The sequence below is a fragment of the Gorilla gorilla genome, chromosome 10 (assembly GCF_029281585.2).
Source record: "Gorilla gorilla gorilla isolate KB3781 chromosome 10, NHGRI_mGorGor1-v2.1_pri, whole genome shotgun sequence".
Lineage (NCBI taxonomy): Eukaryota > Metazoa > Chordata > Mammalia > Primates > Hominidae > Gorilla > Gorilla gorilla.
In genome coordinates this window covers 78,247,610-78,267,826 of record NC_073234.2, presented here as the reverse complement: position 1 = coordinate 78,267,826, position 20,217 = coordinate 78,247,610, and the positions used below count along the sequence as shown (strand labels likewise).

At 38.1% G+C, this 20,217-nt stretch overlaps 1 long non-coding RNA gene across 1 annotated transcript in view; it reads left to right on the top strand.

The window, feature by feature from the left end:
* The window catches only part of LOC129525920 (uncharacterized), a 76,136-nt gene extending 56,720 nt beyond the window's left edge, over nucleotides 1-19,416 (top strand). The window contains exon 4 of the long non-coding RNA XR_008670477.2: nucleotides 19,329-19,416. This is a non-coding gene — a long non-coding RNA (uncharacterized lncRNA). The remainder of the gene's footprint in view (nucleotides 1-19,328) is intronic.
* The last annotated feature ends 801 nt before the right edge of the window (nucleotides 19,417-20,217 follow it).

Below are 20,217 nucleotides of genomic sequence, written 5' to 3'. Positions count from 1 at the left end.
ATTTGGAAATTTAACCATGGTTCAAAGAGATATGTATGGATGCTAAGTTGATAAGTGGTGAATTTGGGTTGGTTAATTTTTTGCATCAACAAGACCGGGCTAAGGGATGCCCAGATAGCTGTTAAAATATTATTTCTGGATGTGTCTGTTAGGGTATTTCTGGAAGAGATTGGCATTTGAATCAATAGGCTGAGTAAAGGAGATCATCCTCACCAATGTGGTTGGGCCTTATTCAATCCATTGAGGGCCTGAATAGAACAAAAAGGTGGAGGAAGGATGAATTTGCTTCCTCTCTCACGTGTGTGTGTGTGTGTGTGTGTGTGTGTGAGAGAGAGAGAGAGAGAGAGAGAGAGAAATCTATCTATATATATATCCTGTTGGTTCTGTTTCTCTGGGAAACCCTGACTAATACATATAGATTATATTCTGAGCTCTGGGCTCATATTACTAAATTTTCTAAATTTATAAGAAAAGCTGGAATTTCTGATTTTCGTGGAAACTTTCCCAATTTTTAAATGTTAGCAACTGTGTTAGTTTGGGTCATTGTTCTCAATGCTTTATTCCTCCTGTAGTAGATTTCTACATTGACACCCTTTTGCCATGTAACTCTTTAGGCCTTCCCAGTAGAACGAATAGAGTAGACATTGTGCTTGCCTCGTTGGTTTTGGATTTGGCCATGTAATTTGGATTGCCCAGTGAAATGTGAGCAAAAAAAATGACCTGTGGCTTTAAGAAGTGCCTTTTATTTTCCATGTTTCTTATGCTCCTGCATTTACCTTGAGAGATGCTTTTTCTGCAGCCCCAGATGGAGGAGACACAGCAGACTGGAACCTGACCCGCAGCTTGGATCCAAGTTCAGTCAATCCCAGCAGATGCCAGTGCATTCGTGTTGAGCCCAGCAGAGCCCCAGCCAATAAGCAAACCTGTGAATAAGAAATAGATGTTTCTAAGTAATGGAGATGTGGGGTTGTTATGCAGTAATATTTCAGCAAAACCTGACAAATTAAAACATTTTTATAAAAAAATAGTAACAGCTTAAATTACATACAGCTGCAGACTGGATGCAGCCTGGGGGCCACCAGCCTGAAATTTGTAAAATGGATCTTTGGCAGTATCATTGCCAATTCTAGCATTTAGATCTCTGGGTTAAAAACAAAAAGAAGAACAAAACCTTATGCCAAATGTTGGATGCATGGAATATTTAGAGGAAAAGAAAAAAGCTGTGAATTTAAGAAGTGACGCCTAAACAATGTCTGTGCTCCTTGTCAGAAGAGACATATAAACAAAGATATATAACTAACTGAAAATGAAGTGAAATGAGATATTTTCTTTGTCATTTAGTGGGATTAACAGCAGCCACATTTTCCTCCGTCAGCACTACTTTATACATACAGGCCAAATGCTTAGGGAAGGAATTTGTTTTCTGTCATCCATTTTTGTTACAGTCAAAGTTTTTCAGAGTTCCTGAAAAAAGTTAGAAGATTAATGTTCATATTTAACTCTTCATTCTCCTTCACTCTAAAAGAGCAATTTTAATTATTGAAAGAAATATCTCATGCTTTACTAAGTCTTGGGAAATGCAGTAATTTATTTTACACAGCTAAGATCACCTGGGGGAATTAAAGAAGATTTACTTCTCTGCAGAATTCAGGAGGAAATCAGCATAGGCAGACTTAGAGCAGAGGGAAAGAATGTCAATAACCGCCAATCACAGAGACAGAAACTTGCATGTTCCTCAAAAGACCGAGTGAGAGGGAGGGTCACATCAGATCTTCTAGGACAAGTTACCTCCCGCCAAGAAAAGGCTTCCATACCTAAGACAAGAGCAGCTCTACACACGATGTGATCTGGATGTGATCAGGACCCTTCAATAGAGCCATTTCCTTTTTATAAATGTATGATGTGATGGCAGAGGACAGCACTGAGAGTACGCTGGGGCATGAGCACATTCCTTATTGATCATTCACAGCTTCCCCAAGCTGAGGCAGCCTAAGCCTACATATTTTCCAATCTTAGAGCAATGGTACTACAGTAGTCAGCTACATAGGCTTCCGTGTGAGTCATGCCAACAGTCCTTAGGCCTGTTAGCAGGTCAATCCTGCTATCAAAATAATTATATCATTTTAATCGTGATATCTGCCACACAAGAGAAACATAGGATGCTGTGAGGTTGCATTGTTATTGTCCCCTGCTAGAATGTGACATCAAGGAAAGATCACCAAATAAACAACGTTTAAGATAACACTTGGAAGACAGGTGGGTGGTATTTAGTCTGAGAAAGGGATGGGATGATGGGGTCATACAGGACGTGAGAGAGGGAGAGAGACAGACAGACAGAAACATAGAGAATATCTGAAGTTCTGTGCTAGTATTTTTAAAGGGGATCACAAAGTTTGAAGAAATGCCGCATCAGATGATTATTGTTTCCCCCTCATCTTTAGTTTAAAGTGATCTTCTATATCATGAACAGAAAAGAAGATTTGAAGAGGTTAAAAATTGTTGGACAAAGTGCGAAGTAAAATCAATAAGCATTATGGCTAAGAGTCTGGAAATGAATATCAAACAGACCTGATTTAAATCACACTTCTCTACTTACTGGCTTTATGACCTGGGGCAAGTTACTTGTTTAACCTCTCCAACCCTCATTTTTTTTTAATCTGCAAAACAGGGAAAATAATGCATATCTTAGAGTGCTACTGTAAGGATTAGGTGGAACAATACGTGTCAACTGTTGAGCATTGTGACTGTCAGGTGTCGGAGCAGAAAGGTGAGCTGTCCATGGTGGACCTCAGGTCAGAATGAATGAGAGTTTTAGTTGGTGATAGTATAATATTTGTAAAGGCTTAATCCATGTATAATCAATTCACTTATGAAGAATTTAAATCTGTCCTCAAAGTTATTTTCTCTTAGGCAGGTGTATTCATTTTCTAGGGCTGCTATAACAAAGTGCCACCAACTATGTGACTTAAAACAACAGGAATGTACTGTTTCACACTTCTGGAGGCCAGAAGTCCAAAACCAAGCTGTCAGCAGGGCCTTACGCTCACTGAGATCTGGGTAAAGTCCCTCCCTGCCTCTCCCTGGCATCTGGTGGGGGCGTCAATGTCAATCCAGAACTTCCTTGGCTTGCTGCTTCTGCACTCCTATCTCTGTCTCTGTCATCCCATGAGCTCTCCCTGTGAGTCTGTCTCTTTCTTCTCTTCCTGTAAGAACACCTGTCATATTGGATTAGGGTCCACCCTAGTGACTTCATTTTAACTTGATTACGTCTGCAAAAACCCTATTTCCAAATAAGCTCACATTCAGAAATACCGGGAGGTGGGACTTATCTTTTTTGGGGGCACGATTCAATCCCCAAGAATATATGAGTGAAATGGTTACAGGGAAGAGGCTGTTTAGCAGTGAGTTAGATAATTCTTTCTATAGCAAGTTGAGACTTCTAAAGATACATGATCAAAGTGCTCCATTCTTCTGGTGCCTATAATTCTAAGCGTGCCTGGATTACCAACTTAGGGTTCTGATTACTTTATTTGTATTTTTCTCAGTTCTAAAAGTCTTCTTGAGTATAATCTCTGGCTTTGACACAATTTTCTTATCTCTTATGATAAAGAAAGGGGGTTGCGGGGAAATCTACATCCTGAAAGGAATTGATCATTTTAAAACAACTAGTTATGAGGAAAGCAGGGCGATATAAAATGATCTTTTAGCTGAACTAAAGACTTGCTAATGTAGCTTCTTTTAATAGGTATTATTGGAAGGTTCAGGGTGTTTTGGTTGATTTAAGATTAAAGCTAAGTTATAATACTGAGTGTTCCTGTTTTGATAGGAGATTCCATTCTCTGCAGCCTTTATTTAGTTGGTGTGCTTGGGCTTGTATTGTAGAACTTATGGTGATTAGGTCATATATAACCTTATAAAGAAATTAAAAAGAATTTAGGATTTTTAAAAATTAGGGAAATTTCCTTCTCTGGGCTAGGTAGTGTTTAGGATCTTTAAATCATATATAGAAAAATGTATTTTCAGATCCAAAGTGAAAAAGACAGTGAAAGGGTTTATGTCCTCTTCTTCTTGGTTGTGTGCATTGCTAAGATGTAATATTTGTTACTCCATCAATGTGCTCAAGCCCTGTTGTCTGATGATGGGAACCTCCCTGTCTGCCTGGCATGGCTCAGCCATAACTAAGGGTTGAATGAGGATGGAGTGGTGCCATGTCTACAGCCGAGCCCCTGAAGGGAAATATGGGGCCACCATTCAGTGAGCAAAGAGGGTGACTTGATCTCAATCCTCCCCGCTCCAGCCAATTGGTCTTTTAAAAATAAAATGTCTCCTTTAAGTCCTACTCTCAGGCAAAGTCTCATTTGACCTCAAACAAAAGGGCCAAGTCCTTTTTCAGCAGATTAGAGAAATTTATATTTAAGCTGGTGATTTTCACATGTTATTTATTTTCCCTCAGTGCAGGTATTTTACGGGGATGGATACAGTGACTGCAGTTGGAAAAATGGCTACAGTTTGTGTTTCCTAAGGAGGGAAAAATCATTGCCTGTCAGGAGCTTGGAGATTTAGTCCCCAGGCAGAGATTTACCCAAGGATTCCCTTAAAAGCGTAATATGAGAAGACAATACCGTGCCAGCAGGTCAGCTGCGTTGCCACTAAGGGAAGATTTGTCATCCGGGAGACTTTAGTCTGCGGGTCTACTAGTTTACTTAGCCTGAAGGTTTTAAAGTCCGAAGTTGAACTCTGGAAGAAACGATAATGGGGAGCTTAAAAGTATCACTGTTGGTTTAACTAGAAAAAAAGAGAAATTCAGTCTCTTGAACCTGGGATTTAAATTAGCTTCACAGGTGTCCACTTTATCTCAGTGACATGTCCTTCTCGTGGATTTTTTGTTTTTTGTTTTTTTTGGGTGGGGGGTGAATTTTAAAAATCCAAAAGGAGGGCCAGGCGCGGTGGCTCATGCCTGTAATCCCATCACTTTGGGAGGCCAAGGTGGGCGGATCACCTGAGGTCAGGAGTTTGAGACCAGCCTGGACAACATAGTAAAACCCCGTCTCTACTAAAAATACAAAAACATTAGCTGGGCATGGTGGTGGGCACCTGTAATCCCAGCTGCTCGGGAGGCTGAGGCAAGATAATCTCTTGAACCAAGGAGTCAGAGGTTGCAGTGAGCTGAGAATGCACCACTGCACTCCAGCCTGGGCAACAGAGTGGGACTCCCTCTCAAAAAAAAAAAAAAAAAAAAAATTCCGAAAGAAGAATATAGTCAAATCTTAGGGAAGAACTCTGGAGATTAAAAATAAGGGAGATACAATATAAAAGACATGAAAATAATAACTAAAACTTGAAAGACTTCAGTTTAAATAAAAAACTGGAATACATAACAAAGTCAAAAGAATTATATGATCAATAAAATGGGTAATGATAAGTACAATTAAGTTGTTAAAGTATGAATGAAAATTGTATTTTTTTAATGAAAAACACCTTCTAACCATTAAGCAAAGAAAACAGTAGAGGAAAAAGCAGAAGCTATACAAGAGAAAAACTTAAATATTGACAAAAATATAATTTTAAAAAGTTTTTAAAGCACAAAATTTAATAAAATGTAGGTTAGTAGAATGGTGCTTTTCTTTTTTCTTTCTTTTTTTTAAATATGTTAACAAGAGGACCTAAGAAATGTCTGGCAGTAGTTCAAAGTCAAAGGCCAACATCAATCGCTCATAAAGCAACTTATTAAAGGGCCCTTAATGTAACGGACTGCGGGTGTCCAAGTCTCCTCCTTCAATTATCCTCCCAAGGCTGGGACTCCCCGAAGGTTCCCTTAATGGACCTTGGGTCAATATTGTTAGGACAGAAAGCTGTGGGCATTGGTCATTTTCTTTTATATCTACTAGAAATTATTTTCCTTCAGGTCGAGAATCTCTTATCTGCTATTTGAAGGCAAGACTGTTGTTCTTTTATTACTGTTGTTATTATTGACAGGTTATGGTTATTAATGTGAATTTTGTTATTATTAGTGGTGGTGATGGTATTCTTGCTTTTAGATGAGAAACTGAAGCCAGAAGGAGTTAAGCGATTGACCTCAGATAATACAGCAAGCAAGGGGCAGGGCAGAGTTGGTGCACTAGGAACCCTGGACGCGACATCCTGGCTGGGCTGGGCTGGGCTGGTGAACCCAGTGTTCTCTGCACAACAGCAGCTTCCCAGTATCTGATAAGGCTTCTGTCCATGGTGGAATTAAACAGCTCAGGGGAGAATAACAAAAATGTTTATATATAAGGCTTAGGAAATAGGATTTAGTTTGGGGAGAAGATTAGAAAATTAGTAATCCAGGAGGAAGGTTTAAGCTCATTTTCAAATACACAAGGATATTCCATGACAAAATCCTGACAAGACTGCTTCTGAAGTGAGCTCCTTTCCTGTATCTTTAAAGCTGGGATAAGCCTGTGATGAGGCAAACATTTGGGTGACATCAAGCATAATCCAGGCCCCTGTTTGCTCCATCCTTGGATCCTTAACTGTTTCTTCCTTGCGCTGCCATGTTTGGAGGATACAAAAGACACAGTGGGGAGAGACACCTGCTGGGTGTAATCATCCTAAGACCGCAGATTACTTGTTGAAGATATTCCCTGCTTTTGTCCCCACTCAGTTTTCTGATTTCCTTGTCCTGCTGTTTGATTCTGGTCCTCCTCCTTTTAGTGCTTCTCTGGCTCAACATTCCATTTGGCACCTGTAGCTCCAGGAGGGAGACAGGAGTCTCTCTCTTTGGGACCAAGGAATGTAATAATGGTTAGGCAGCTGTCCTTGGCTCATGACACTCCCTGTCAAAGGAGAAGAAGCAGAGAGCAAGTGCAGTCCCTCCTCCCAAGTCCTCTCTCTCTCTCTTTCTCTCATTGGCTTTTGTTTGACCTGAGGTGCCATCTCTGAAGAGGAGCCCAGAATTCACAGGATTTTGAAGTCACAGGGTAGGTATTTAAAAGCACAAGACTTGCCTAGAAAAGTTTTGAGTTTGCTTTTTTGTTGGTGTAAGTAGTTTCAGCTCCTGGGAATAGGAATCATGAGCTTCTGTATCTTTCCTACAGAAGTGGTCCCAGCATTCCTCTCAAACCATGTATAATGAAAAGTAGACTCCAATGGTGTGCGCAAATTTTAAAGACCGGTTGGGATGAAGCTTTCCCTGTGATGAGCAATAGTTTGCAATATTTATCACAGGAAAGCCCAAGCTGGATCAGTGGCCAAATAGAGAATAGTCTTATGTATCTGAAAGATATTAGGGCTGGCATGAATTTTGTCGAAGTGTTGAGCTGTGATTTGGCTGAGTTGTCCAAAATCCCCAGACTGTCTGGAGTAGGGATGCTAGATTTAGTAAAATCCCCACAAGATCCCCAGTTACAACTGACTTTCAGATAAACAACAGATTTGTAAAAATATAAGTATGTCCCAAATATTACATAGTATATACTTATACTAAACAAACATTCACTGTTCATTTTAAATTAATATTGAACAGGATGCCCTGTAGTTTATCTGACAATCCTAGTCTGGAGACCACTCCAGATTCATCTGGAATAACTCCCAGATCAGAAGACAGGTGACTTCCTTCACGGCAGAATAGGGAACCTACTAGCACAGGGAGACTATCTGAGAATGACTATTCTGTTCTGAAAATCTTCATATAAAGGAGATGGGGAAATCTTTGATAAAATTTAGGACTCCAAAATGCTCTTTTCTCCTCTTCCTCTTCCTCCTCCTCTTTTAAACTATTGAGTACTATCTAATAGTTGTTTTTCTTTTTTCTCTCCTTTTCTCCTCCCTCTTTTTTCTTCTTCCCTTTCTTTTCCTTCCTTCCTTCCCTCCTTCCCTCCCTCCCTTTCTTTCTTTTTCTTTCTTTCCCTTCCTTCCTTCCTTCCTTCTTCCTCATCCTCTTTTCCTTCTTTCTTTCTCTTTTTTCTTCTTTCTTTCTTTCCCTTCCTTCCTTTCTTCCTCCTCCTCTTCTTCTCCTTCTTCTTCTTGTTCTTCTTCTTCTTCTTTTCTTTCTTTTTCTTTCTTTCCTTCTTCCTTTCTTTTTCTTTCTTTTCTTTTCTTTCTTTCTTTCTTTCTTTCTTTCTTTTTCTTTCTTTCTTTCTTTCTTCTCTTTCTCTCTCGCTCCCTCTCCCTCCCTCCTTCTTCCTTTCCTCTCCTTTCTTTTCCTTTCCTTTCCTTTTTCTTTTTTCCATTTCCTTTCGCCTTCCCTTTTCATTTCACTTTCCCTTCCCTTTCCTTTCTTTCTAAAATTTGTCTTAGATGTGTTGAGGTAAGTTTGACTCACATGTAGTGAGCCAAAGAAGTAGAAGATTAACTTTTTGCAAGGCATTATTTTATATTAAGAAGATAGCTACTGTGACTTGAAGTTGGGGAATATGCGCACTTTTGATGGTAAGATACAGAAAATGAACATAGAGAGCAGAGACTGTATTTTTGTTCACTCATAGCCAGGGATATGTTTTTTCCTCCTTGTTGTTGAAACTGCATGGTATATTTGTAGACATAGAAGTTTTAGACTGTGGTCTTATTCACAGAGATGTTGGACCTCTTGAACGGCTAGCACTTCTACTGATTTGCCCTAAGGAAATTAGTGTCTCCTGATACTATATCCCTTGCTTTTTCAATCACATGACAGCCAGCAAAATCTAAGGACTTTTGGTTGTTCTGTTTTCTAAAGAAATGTCACCTTTTGAAGGGACCCAGTTTAGGCAATGGGTTTTTATTTTCAACTCAGTACGCTTTTCCTGGGTACTAGCAACTTTTAAACAAGTATCAGCATCAGGTTCCATCCAGCCTGTACCTAGCTTTGAACTGAAGGCTGGCTTTATTGTGCATTAGTCTGGTTGTCATCCTATTGGTCAGTGGTTCTAACCTGCTGGGTCTATACTTTTAGAGGCACTGACATAGTCAGTTTGGGCTCCTATAACAGAATATCATAGACCGGGTGGCTTAAACAACAAATATTTGTTTCTCACAGTTCTAGAGGCTGGAAGTCCAAGATCATGGTACTGGCCTGATTAGGTTGTTGATGGAGGCCTTCCTCCTGGCCATCTTTTTGTTGTATTCTCATAATGTGAAGAGAAAGAGAGAGAGGAAGCAAACTGTCTTGTCTCTTCTTATATGGGCATCATGAGAGTACCCTCATTATCTAATTACCTCCAAAAGGCCCCTTCACCAAATGCCACCACAGTAGGAACTAGAGTTTTTCAACATATGACTTTGGTGAGACACAAACATTCAGCCCATAGCGGAGGCATTTGCAAAATATATGTACCTTACCTTTTCTTCTTAAGATTTTGAAACATTTTCCCCAGAAATGTGCAGGCCCCTCTGGTTGAGACTCATTTTACATAAAGAGAGGTTTTGATGATGAAAATGTACAGTGCATGTAAATGATTCGTAGGCACACTAAAAAACGGTTGTAGCAATGAAAGGTACAGTTTTGTAGATGAGGCAGAAAGTATTTGTATGTCAAAATGTCTGTAATTTAAAGAGTGAAGCCTAAGCATAGAATGCTACAACTCTATTTCAGGTCCAATGCAAGAAAATGACTAGTACTGTGTGTCAGCCTGGACCTGCATGAGATGTGGGATCAGAACCAAAAAGACAAGAGTCAATGAATGACAGTAATCAGGATGGTAGAAAAAGAAAAGGATTAAAGGATTAGGCCCAGTAGCAGGGTAGTTGCTACTGGGCCTATTCCTGTCTTTAACTACTTTCGTAGTGCAGTAGGGCCAGCTTTTTTTGTTGTTGTTGTTGTTAAGATGGGGTCTTGATGTTGCCAAAGCTGGCATGCAGTGGTGCAATTACAGCTTACGGTACCCTCAAAGTCCTGGGCTCAAGTGATCCTCCTGTTTCAGCTTCCTTAGTAGCTGGGACTATAGGTGAGCACCACTATGATGCTAATTTAAAAATTTATTTTTGTAGAGATGAGGTCTCACTTTGCTGCCCAGGCTTGTAGGGCCAATTCTTAAGGATATTTAAGGGAAAAGAAAACTAATTAAAATAAGCTTATTTAAAAATTACATATCAAGTTTTTAGTACCTAGTATATGTGTATAAGTCACTGAGTGAGGCACTGAGTAGCTAAACAGAATAAAGTGACTCCAGCCTAGTTGTGTGAGTTTGACAGACAAGCAGATTTATAACTACAAGAAATATCCATGGAATATTATTTAACCATAAAAAGAATGAAATCATCTCATTTGCAGCAACATGAATAGAACTGGAGGTCATTATGTGAAATGAAATAAGCCATGCTCAAAAAGACAAATATTGCATGTTCTCACTCATAAAAAGCTCATCATAAAAAGCTGATCTCATGAAGTTAGAAGGTAGAATGATAGAGGCCAGGAAGGGTGGGTGGGTGGGGATAGAGAGGTTGAGGGGGATAAAGAGAGGCCAGGATGGGTGGGTGGGTGGGAGAGAAAGAGAGGTTGATTCATGGGTAGAAACACAACTAGATGGAAGGAATAAGTTCTAATATTTGATAGCAGATTTGGGTAACTGTAATTAACAAGAAATACATTGTGTATTTCAAAACAGCTGGAAAAGATGACTTGAAATAATCCCAGCATATAGAAATGATAAGTACTCAAGGCATTGGACATCTCAAATACCCTGACTTGGTTATGACACAGTCAGTGCATATAACAGAATATCACATGTACCCCATAAATATGTATAAATATTATGTATCAATAATAAAAAAAGAAGTATGCATAGGTTGTCATAAGGGCATATAAATGAATGAAGAGAGAGGCAGAAGCCATTTAAACAGAGTCTTTAAGGATGACTAAGAGTTATTCAGGGAGAAAAAGGGGAAGGGGGAATTGGTAACAAAACATACAACAGTTCAGTAGGGTGAGGGATTAAGTGGAGAGGGAATGCGTGTCATCAAGGTGGCTTCTGTATGTGGTGCATAGACCGGTAATGGCATGGCTCTGCAGAACTCTGTGGAGAGTCAACTGGACCCTGTGAGCCACAGAAGCCACTACAGGCCTGCAGCGCAAGGGCCACACTATGACTTGCTTAATGGAAAGAGCACTCTAGCCTCAATGTGAACAGTGCAAGGAGAGCAGTTTTCTGAAGAGTGGGAACACATCAGTGTTTTAGGACCCATCTCTGGCCTTCTTTTGTTCTCCCTCCTTCCTTCCTAAGTTTGCTCCTCTCTGTCTATCTCCTTCCTTGGTGTCTGTTTCCTTTCCAGTGTTCATCTTTTTCTTCTATTTCTTTCAGCTTTCATTTTTTATTTTTCTTCTTTTCCATCTTCATTGTGTTTTCCAGTCTCCCACTTACCGTTTATCCATTAAAAAACCACATCTTTTTAAAATTTCTCATAAAATACATTGCCTTGTTGCCCATTTACTGCTTCAAGAGAAAATGGATACTACCTAGAACTAAAAGGATAGTAATTGAGCTTGATCAGTTTCCTAAGTTGATTTTGTTTTGGCCCAATTGTCTCAAAAGGCAACTTTGTCAACAAGACAAAGGGATGTTTTAAACTCTAAAAGAACTTCTCTTTAAATATTGAGAACCAATGTTTAAGAACTAACATAGAATAAATCACAGAGTGAAGAAGAACTCAGGTTCAACTCAATGGAAATATCCATTCACTCAAACACCCTTTCTACTAGGTGAACAGGAGAGGCGGGAACATAGAAGAGAAAGGCAGGGAAAGGAGACCCTCACAAGAAACTAAAATACCTTTAGTTGTCAAATTTAAGGATGCTGTTATTTCCATTTCCCCCATCATTACCAGGAATAGAGATTTCAGAGCAAGAAGAGGTAAGTTAAAGAAAATATAGACAAGTAAGAGCCCCCAACTCCATACCTGCAATCACTTTTATCACCATTTTAATTTTAATGAATAATAAATGTGTGTTGTTTTTTTTTTTTGAGATGGAGTCTCACTCTGTCACCCAGGCTGGAGTGCGGTGGTGCAATCTTGGCTCATTGCAACCTCTGTCTCCCGGGCTCAAGCAATTCTCTGCCTCAGTCTCCCAATAGCTGGAACTGCAGGCACCCACCACCACACCTAGCTAATCATTATTATTTTTTTAATTTTTAGTAGAGACGGGGTTTCACCATCTTGGCCAGGCTAGTCTTGAACTCCTGACCTCGTGATCCACCCACCTCAGCCTCCCAAAGTAAATGTGGTTCTAATGGATGTTTTCAAAGTACAGATTATATTATTAAATTGCCTGGCTTTCAGTTTTTTAATTTAAGCCAGTGTATTAGTTTGTTTCACTCTGCTGTAAAGAACTACTTGAGACTGGGTAATTTATTAAGAAAATAACTTTAATTGATTCACAGTTCCACATGGCTGCAAAGGCCTCAGAAAACTTACAATCATGGCAGCAGGTGAAGGAGAAGCAAGCACCTTCTTCACAAGGTGGCAGGAGAGAGAGAGTGAGGGGGAAGTGCCACGCTTTCAAACCATCAGATCTCATGAGAACTCAGTCACTATCACCAAAACAGCATGGGGGGAAATCCGCCCCTAGGATCCAATCACCTCCCACCAGGTCCCTCCTCTGACACATGGGGATTACAATTTGATATAAGAATTGGGTGGGACACAGAGCCAAACCGTATCAGCCAGGATAGTACAAGAGTTCTTATTTATCTTTCAGTAATATTAATGAACATCCGTTATATCTTGTTTACATTTGTTTTGCATTTGTTGTGGCCCCTAATTTATTTTGGTTTTATGTAGCTATGGCTCTTGATGTATTTGCTATGACACAGACCCATTGCCTGACATATTATGATCTTATGATTATGACATTAGGTGAAGGGCTGCCATTTTTATTAATTCCTTTCAGCAGCAGGTGTTGAGAAAAGGAGAGAGTACTTTTGGCTTGCTCATGGCCCCAGGCAATCTGGCTGCTGACTTTGCTTTCATTCGGTATATTTAAGTTTCAGGTCAGGCTGAAGGACTTAAAAAAGGGAGAGCAAGTAAGGAAGGGAAATATAGTAACATTCTAGATTTGGATGGAAGCTGAGAAACATTTATCCTCAGGATTAAATATGCCCCTTACCTTAGGTCTTAGCCCAGTGATACAGCATCATTTCCTGCCCATTGTAATTTAACGTGGGTGCTCCCTTGCCCCCTGGTTCCTTTTTCATGTGAGAAGCATTCCCCAATGATAATGAAATTTTCTTTCCTTAAGGTTTTTATTTCCATGGATGACCCATATTTCAAACAGGAAGCACATACTCTTTCTATTAGTGTTCAGTTTTCTGTGTATTTCTTTTAAACAAATGTAATGAGCAACTAAAGTATATTACGTACCACTGGAAGAGACTGCAGAGAACAGAAAGCTGCCTAAGACAGAAACCTTGTGCCCTTAAGGAGACACAAAACATGTACACAAGTCTGTTATCAGGCAGGCAAGTTCTAAGAGGGCAGAGGTGATAAGGACCAAAGAGATGAGGGACTCTACATTGGCAGTGAGTGGTTTATGGGATATGTCCTTACTTTTTAGAGTAATAGACTCACATAAACTACCAGAGGAGAGGTTTTCTATCCTTATAGCATCTGTGCATAATCCTGAAAGTGGTCCTCATAGGAAGCCACAGAGGAAGGTGGCAAAAATATCCAGGGATTGGTTCTCCAGGAATCCCATTTGGGCTGCTCTGGGTTTACTTAAGCACATTTTTATCTTCTTGAAAACAAACCACATAAAGGACATAAAGAACTTTGGGGAAAACATATTTCCAAACAAGAATCTAGTTTGAGCTAGAACTCGGTGTAGAGCGGGCACTCCATATCCATACTGCCCATCTGGTAGTGGAGGGTGTAGCTGCTGGCATCATGGTCTGAGGAGGCTGGGGTGCAAACTTGAGCATCTGGGCATGAGCTTAGAAAGATCCTTGATATGTGATGGGTTGAGGATGGGGGTGAGCATGACCTGCAATCTTCTTCCCAATCTGCTTGGGAGCTCAGCATTGTGAGAAGCCAGACCAGCAATTCTGAATATCCCAAGATGGACTTAGTCTTTGCCTATTGATAGTTTAATATAAATGAAGCCAAAATACTGGAGCATTAAATAAAATGAGAAAGTTGGTGACATTTACTAGATAAAGGGGCTTACAGTGTAGCATTTATATTTAGATTCAACTTGTGATTAAAGTCTTCCAAAAAGACAGCAATTTTGAGAAAGGCATAGTTGGAGAGCTTGGCAGAAAGCCAAGTGATGAAAACAGAGTGTTATAGTAGAGAAGATAGAATGAAAGAATGTGCTAGAAGTCTGAAACAATGGGAAAAGTGAAGGTAAACAACCTAAGCCTACTTCATTTGGCCACAAAGCTTTTGACTTTCATTGAAAGGTGGAGAAAGGGGAGAAGATATTCCAATACAATACAAAATCCACTCAAACTTGATTCTTGAAATAGATCCTTTCAATATAGTGAATTGGGAATTAGAGGATGAAGTTAGAGCAGCAATAGATTAACAGTTAGGCCTTAGGGAACAATAAAGTTTTACTTACAGATACACAGAAAAGAGGAATTATCAAATTGACATTTATTTTCTTTTCATTTGCTTCTAAACTTTCTTTTTTGCAGTATCATGTTATGACTCACATTTTCTACCTATGTTACACTTCCATAAAAACCTAATAATTTTTCTGGTTTGGGTTGATTCGCTCTGTTTTTCAAGTGAGAAAACACAGTCAAGGGAAGAATGTAGAGGAAGGTGATATATATATATCAGTTTCATCAGGTGCCGTGTGTTTGCTTGAGTCATGGATGCAGCACAGAGGAAACTATTATAATTTCAACAAAACAATAGAAATACTCAAGTTGTGGAAAGAAAACTTAAATTTCATACTTGTCAATCAAAATTAGAATTGTAGTGAGACACTACAAAACTAAAAATGTCGATAATTTAGATATGTATTAATTACATCTCCAACTGATCTGACTATAAAATTGGAAAATCATAAGGTAACTGACTAGATGATTTTAATCGGCTGATTGAATATCAGCCACTGGAGTGGTACCTGACTGTGTTAATGATTGAGCAATAATTTGTGGTTTTTCCTCCTTTTTCAAATTACCATTAGAAAAATATCTTATGCAAATTCTAAGTAGGCTTCCAAATGCATTTTGATCATTATTTTGAAGGAGATATCTGGAATTTTTGGAAGCTTGTTTTTGTTTTTTATACAGCAAAGGGCATAAGCCAAAATCAAACACTGATTTTTTTTACTTAGAAAAGCTAATTATAAAGTTTAAAAGTCATACAAATGTCTCTCTGTAATGATATGTGATTCTGTGAAATGAAATCTTTTGAATCTTCCATTCATTTTGATAATTCTTGATACAAGAACAAAGGGATCATCAAAAAAAAAAAAAAAAAAAAAAGGAAGCTGGAAGAGACCTGAACAACCATTTTCCTCATGTAAGTAAACCAAAACCTAAAAAGGTTAAGTGAATGAATGAGTTACACAGTTAATAGCGGAAGGACTCTGCTGTGTGAAAGTCTTTAAAATAACTCTCCACAGCATTCACAGTAACCTAACAACCTGTCACAAGCACCTAACAACCTGCCATAATCTGCCTGTTCATTCCTTTCCGGCCCATCTTCTACCTGTAGTCCAAAACTTCCACGTGTAGTCTTTGCTCTAACCATTGGTTACCCAAATATATGCCGTTTCTTGCTTTGCATTTATAATTGCCTACCTAGATGGCTACACTTTCCTTCTGATTTGCCGAGCTAGCCACTATTTTTTTTTTTTCCTGAAAAACGCTCCCTGACTCACTAGAATGACTTCCACAGCCCACCTCTTGGTTTCTGGGCCCTCTCCATCCATGGCTTTTGCATCTCGCAGGTTCAACCAACCTCAAATCAAAAATATTTGGAAAAAAACAATTAAAACTTACAATAGAATAATAAATAATACAAATTTTAAGAAAACAATACAGTGTAACAACTATTTACATAGCATTTACAATGTATTAGCTATAATCTAGAGATGATTTAAAGCATGCGGAAGGATATACATAAGTTACATGCACATACTATGCCATTTTACATGAGAGACTTGAACAACCACAGATTTTGGTATCCCTGGGGGGTCCTGAAACAAAACCCCCTTGGATATCGAAGGATGACTGTACTTCCCTCGTAATCTTACCATGCTCTATTTTAAATGTCTTACTAGAATACAGCTCGTTGAGTGCAGAAGCTATTTGAATTTGTACAACCATAAAAACATTAATGATTATAATAATAGTTAACATTTATTGAGTACTAACAATGAATATAGACTGTTCTAATTGTTTTATTGGTATCAACTTATTCTTAAGCACAATGTCTAGCACAGAAACAATAGGTAATTTTTGGTTGATTGTTGGAAGTAATGCATCTATGCAGGAATGACATTAGTGCTAGAATGATGTCCTCAATAATTCTCAGTCCAGAGATTTTGGTAGCTTCTACTGCTGGTTATCTAATCTTCACACAGATGGAACTGGATGTGAAAGATTGTTTGCCTACCCTTTTCTTGTGGATGTTGGAATCCACAAGTTAGAGAGAGGATTATATAAACCTTACTGATGTAGATGCAACTGTTATAATTTGGCTTAGAAAACTTGGAAACTCAGGAAAAGGGTCTTCTTTGTAGTGACATTATGGTTTACTACAGGAGTTTTCTAGCTAAACTGAAAACATTTTATGCCTAGACAGACTAATATAGATAGTCAGCCCATACTCTAAAATTTACACCAATTTCTTCATATCTGCAAGACTTGAGGTATTAAGTGAAATTTACCAAACTCTCTTTCTGCTCACGATTCTTTTTATTTCCATGAGATTATGTATTTGCAATGCCAGGGAAGGTGCATTTTTAAAAAAGTCACATCCATAGAGTAATGCTTATGTGTCATTGTACATAGAACCTTTACCAAAATACCTGGCACCATCATTTCTTTATGTATTTAGCAAATAAAGTGGAATGAAGGAAATCATGTTGATGAAAACCAGTACACATTTAAAATGTCATTCAAGTGCCATGGTAGTTAGAATAAATATTCAGCTAAAAAAGAAAGTTTCCAGATTTTGCTGACTCAGCCTAGAGCACAGATCAGTGGGTGAAGTGGGGTGGTCCTTGACCCCTGAAATAGTGTGCAAAAATGTGGATTTGCATGTTTATGTTTAGGAGAGTGGTTCTGAGGCTTTTACTAGGTAGTCAAAGGGGTCTGTGTCTCTCTAATGATTAAGAACCACCACCGTCAAGCTTGCCATCCAGCTTGTGAACCTCTGCAATATGGGTTAGGAGTCTGTCCTTTAAAAGCATTCGTTTCAAAGGCAAAATTTAGTAAGTTCAATGAACTGTGTGCTCAGGTGGTCCTGCTCAGGTCAAGGGTTGGTTGGCTAATCATGTGCAAGAGCATTGTCTTTGTTTACTATACTGTAACAAACTTGTCTATTTCTCTCACTGTCCTTGCATCTTCTTTGGATTTCGTAGGTTAAAATAAAAAGGTCCTCATGAAAGAGTTTCTTTTCTAAATTGGGCTCTATTAAAAACTATCAATAATTTGGAAGCTATTAGGTAACCTTTGACTGTTTATCAACACAAAAGGAAGCTTACCATCCCAGATTCTATGGTGATGAATAGAAGCCATGCCATAAACTGGAATTGTAACTTTTCACTATGGTCATCGTTTGGATCATCATTCAGATTCATAACATTTATAGAACTTTTATTTTGAGATTTTAAATAAACACGTCTATTCTTGCTGTGAAGGTCTTTACATTTCTTTTTTCTGTTTAGGACTGTTTAGGGCTATGAATTCCCTAAAACTATACCAATGTGATTATAGAACTGAGATTCTGAGGTAAAAAAGTTGAGAAATTCATATTTGTATGTGTATTAAATAAAATAATTATTTCCAAAAGCTACATATTGTTTTAGCAGCTCAAAATCAAAGCATTCTAGTATTCACTTTTTAAAGTAGGAAATTATTTTTTATTCTGTGTTGCTCAAACACAAAGCAAATTATTGATATTTCTTATCTTACATGAAAAGGATACTCTCACAACTGAGAAGATATTAATCTAATGGCTTGTGGCCTTTTTCTAAGAATTTAACATTCAGATTCTTGAAGAACCTTAAGTTCATTCTTTATTTTTTTAAGATGTTTATTTAGCTTATGATATAGTTGCTTTTCATACAGTGATTTTTGTAGTTTAAAAAAATGTTTAAATATTGGGTAAAATTTGCCATTGTTACTGTTAAAATAATGTTTAAAAAATACTGAAACTCACTCATTAAAACAGTAAATATGAAAAGCACATTATTGGATATTTAATATTTAAACATATTGAGAAATGGGTACTATAAAAGATGAAAGCGATTGATGGTAGGCCTGGACTAAACAATCCTAAAGGCAGCTTCTAGCTTTATGATTTTAGACTTTTACCACTGGAAAAAATATGATGGCTGTGTTTCCCAACAACTGTCTAAAGCACCAACTTAAGTGTACATCAGTGTAATGCTTTTTATTTGAATAAGCAACAAGAGTTGCTTATTGATAACTTGTTATTGCATTCTTTATGCTAACAAATTGTCCAAAGAGGCACTTGAGAAATTCAGATAAGCATCATAATCTATTCAAGGGGTTGGGTTTTGTTCAAAGATAAATAATCAAATAGAGTTAAAATAAGAAAAGAATTAGACTAATTCACATCCTGTATTTCTTTATCTGTCATTTGACGAATATGTGCCTTCAAGATTTTAAATGTGTATTTGTATTGACTCAGTGATTTGTTGCAATAGGTTTCTGTTCCTCAGAATTTTCTTCATAATGACCATGTTAAGCCCTTCTTAACCTTCTTAACCTGTTGCTAGCGGGTCTGTTGCATTTCAGGTTGCTTATACTATTAAAAGACCAGACCCTTATATTATACCTTGATAAATAATTTTCTCCCAGTGATTACTTATTTACCTTATTTTAATTTTTCCTAAATCTGCTAAAAACGTAATGAGCTTTTAGTGATGGTTTTAAACCACTTCTTTGCTTTTCTCAAGGTAACCTTGGTGATATTGTTACATTTGTTCATTATCATTTTTTATGCAGCAACTATCTCTATTGATTTGTCTGTGGCCTTTGATTCGATGAATCACAACATATTGCTATTTGAGTGTCCCTCAATTTGGCAAAGTTTAACCACAGTGGAATGGTTCTCAGGCTACATTAGTGAATAAACCCCAGTCATTTTGTTTAATGGTGTTGAATCTGAGGTGAAAATGTTACATTCAAAGTTACCTCTGGAGCTAATTATGGGGCTTTTTACTTTTTCAGTTTTTATTAATGACCTGCCGACATCATACAGTTCATGAAATGCTCTGGATGTGTACATGCTGATGATACGACCTCAGACCCAGCAAGAGCTCAGGCAAGTGTGCAGGCATTGTGTGTTTAAACTAGAGATTCATTGAGTGATGCTCACAACACAGATACAAATTTTGCCCCAAATATACAGGCTGACAATTTTTTTTCTAACTACACAGAGCAATCCTGGATAATTTTATATTTGCCTACTTTATAAATGGAGGTAGGAGCACAACTAGCTGAAATAGATGATGAAATGATGAAATGTGTATCTGGGCTTTTATATACCATCCTATTCCCATATCAAATGTAATATAATTTTAGGTGGCAAAAACTTAACATTTCACAAGCGTGCTATTTCCCACTGAATAATTTTTTTAAAAATTGGTTGTTTATACCCATCTCTCTGAATGTAAATATGAAGGTAATACCCCAGAATGCTCTTTTCTTAAATTTGGAAAATTACCAAAGAGGAAAATATTCTCTGCAGTAGCACAGCATTCTTTGCGGCTGGGTTTTCAGTATGTCTTGGGTCAGAGGCAGCCAGACATTCTGTTCCGAGAGCTCTTCAGACGCTCATAATGAACCTCTCTTGTCTGTAGAAGTTGTGCATGTACTAATGACATAGAGATGTGAGGGACAGTTTCTGTACTCAAGGAGCTTATATTCCCATGTGAATAGTAGTTAAAGGAATATGTTTTGAGCAAGGCTGCCTGGTTTCAATTTCTGGTTCTGCCACCTGGCAGAGTAACATTGGGCCAGTGGCTTATCCTTTTTGGCTTCAGTTTCCTCATCACTAATATAAATTTCATAATCATACCTCCCTCATGGAGTTTTTGAGGGTCCAATTTGATAATAC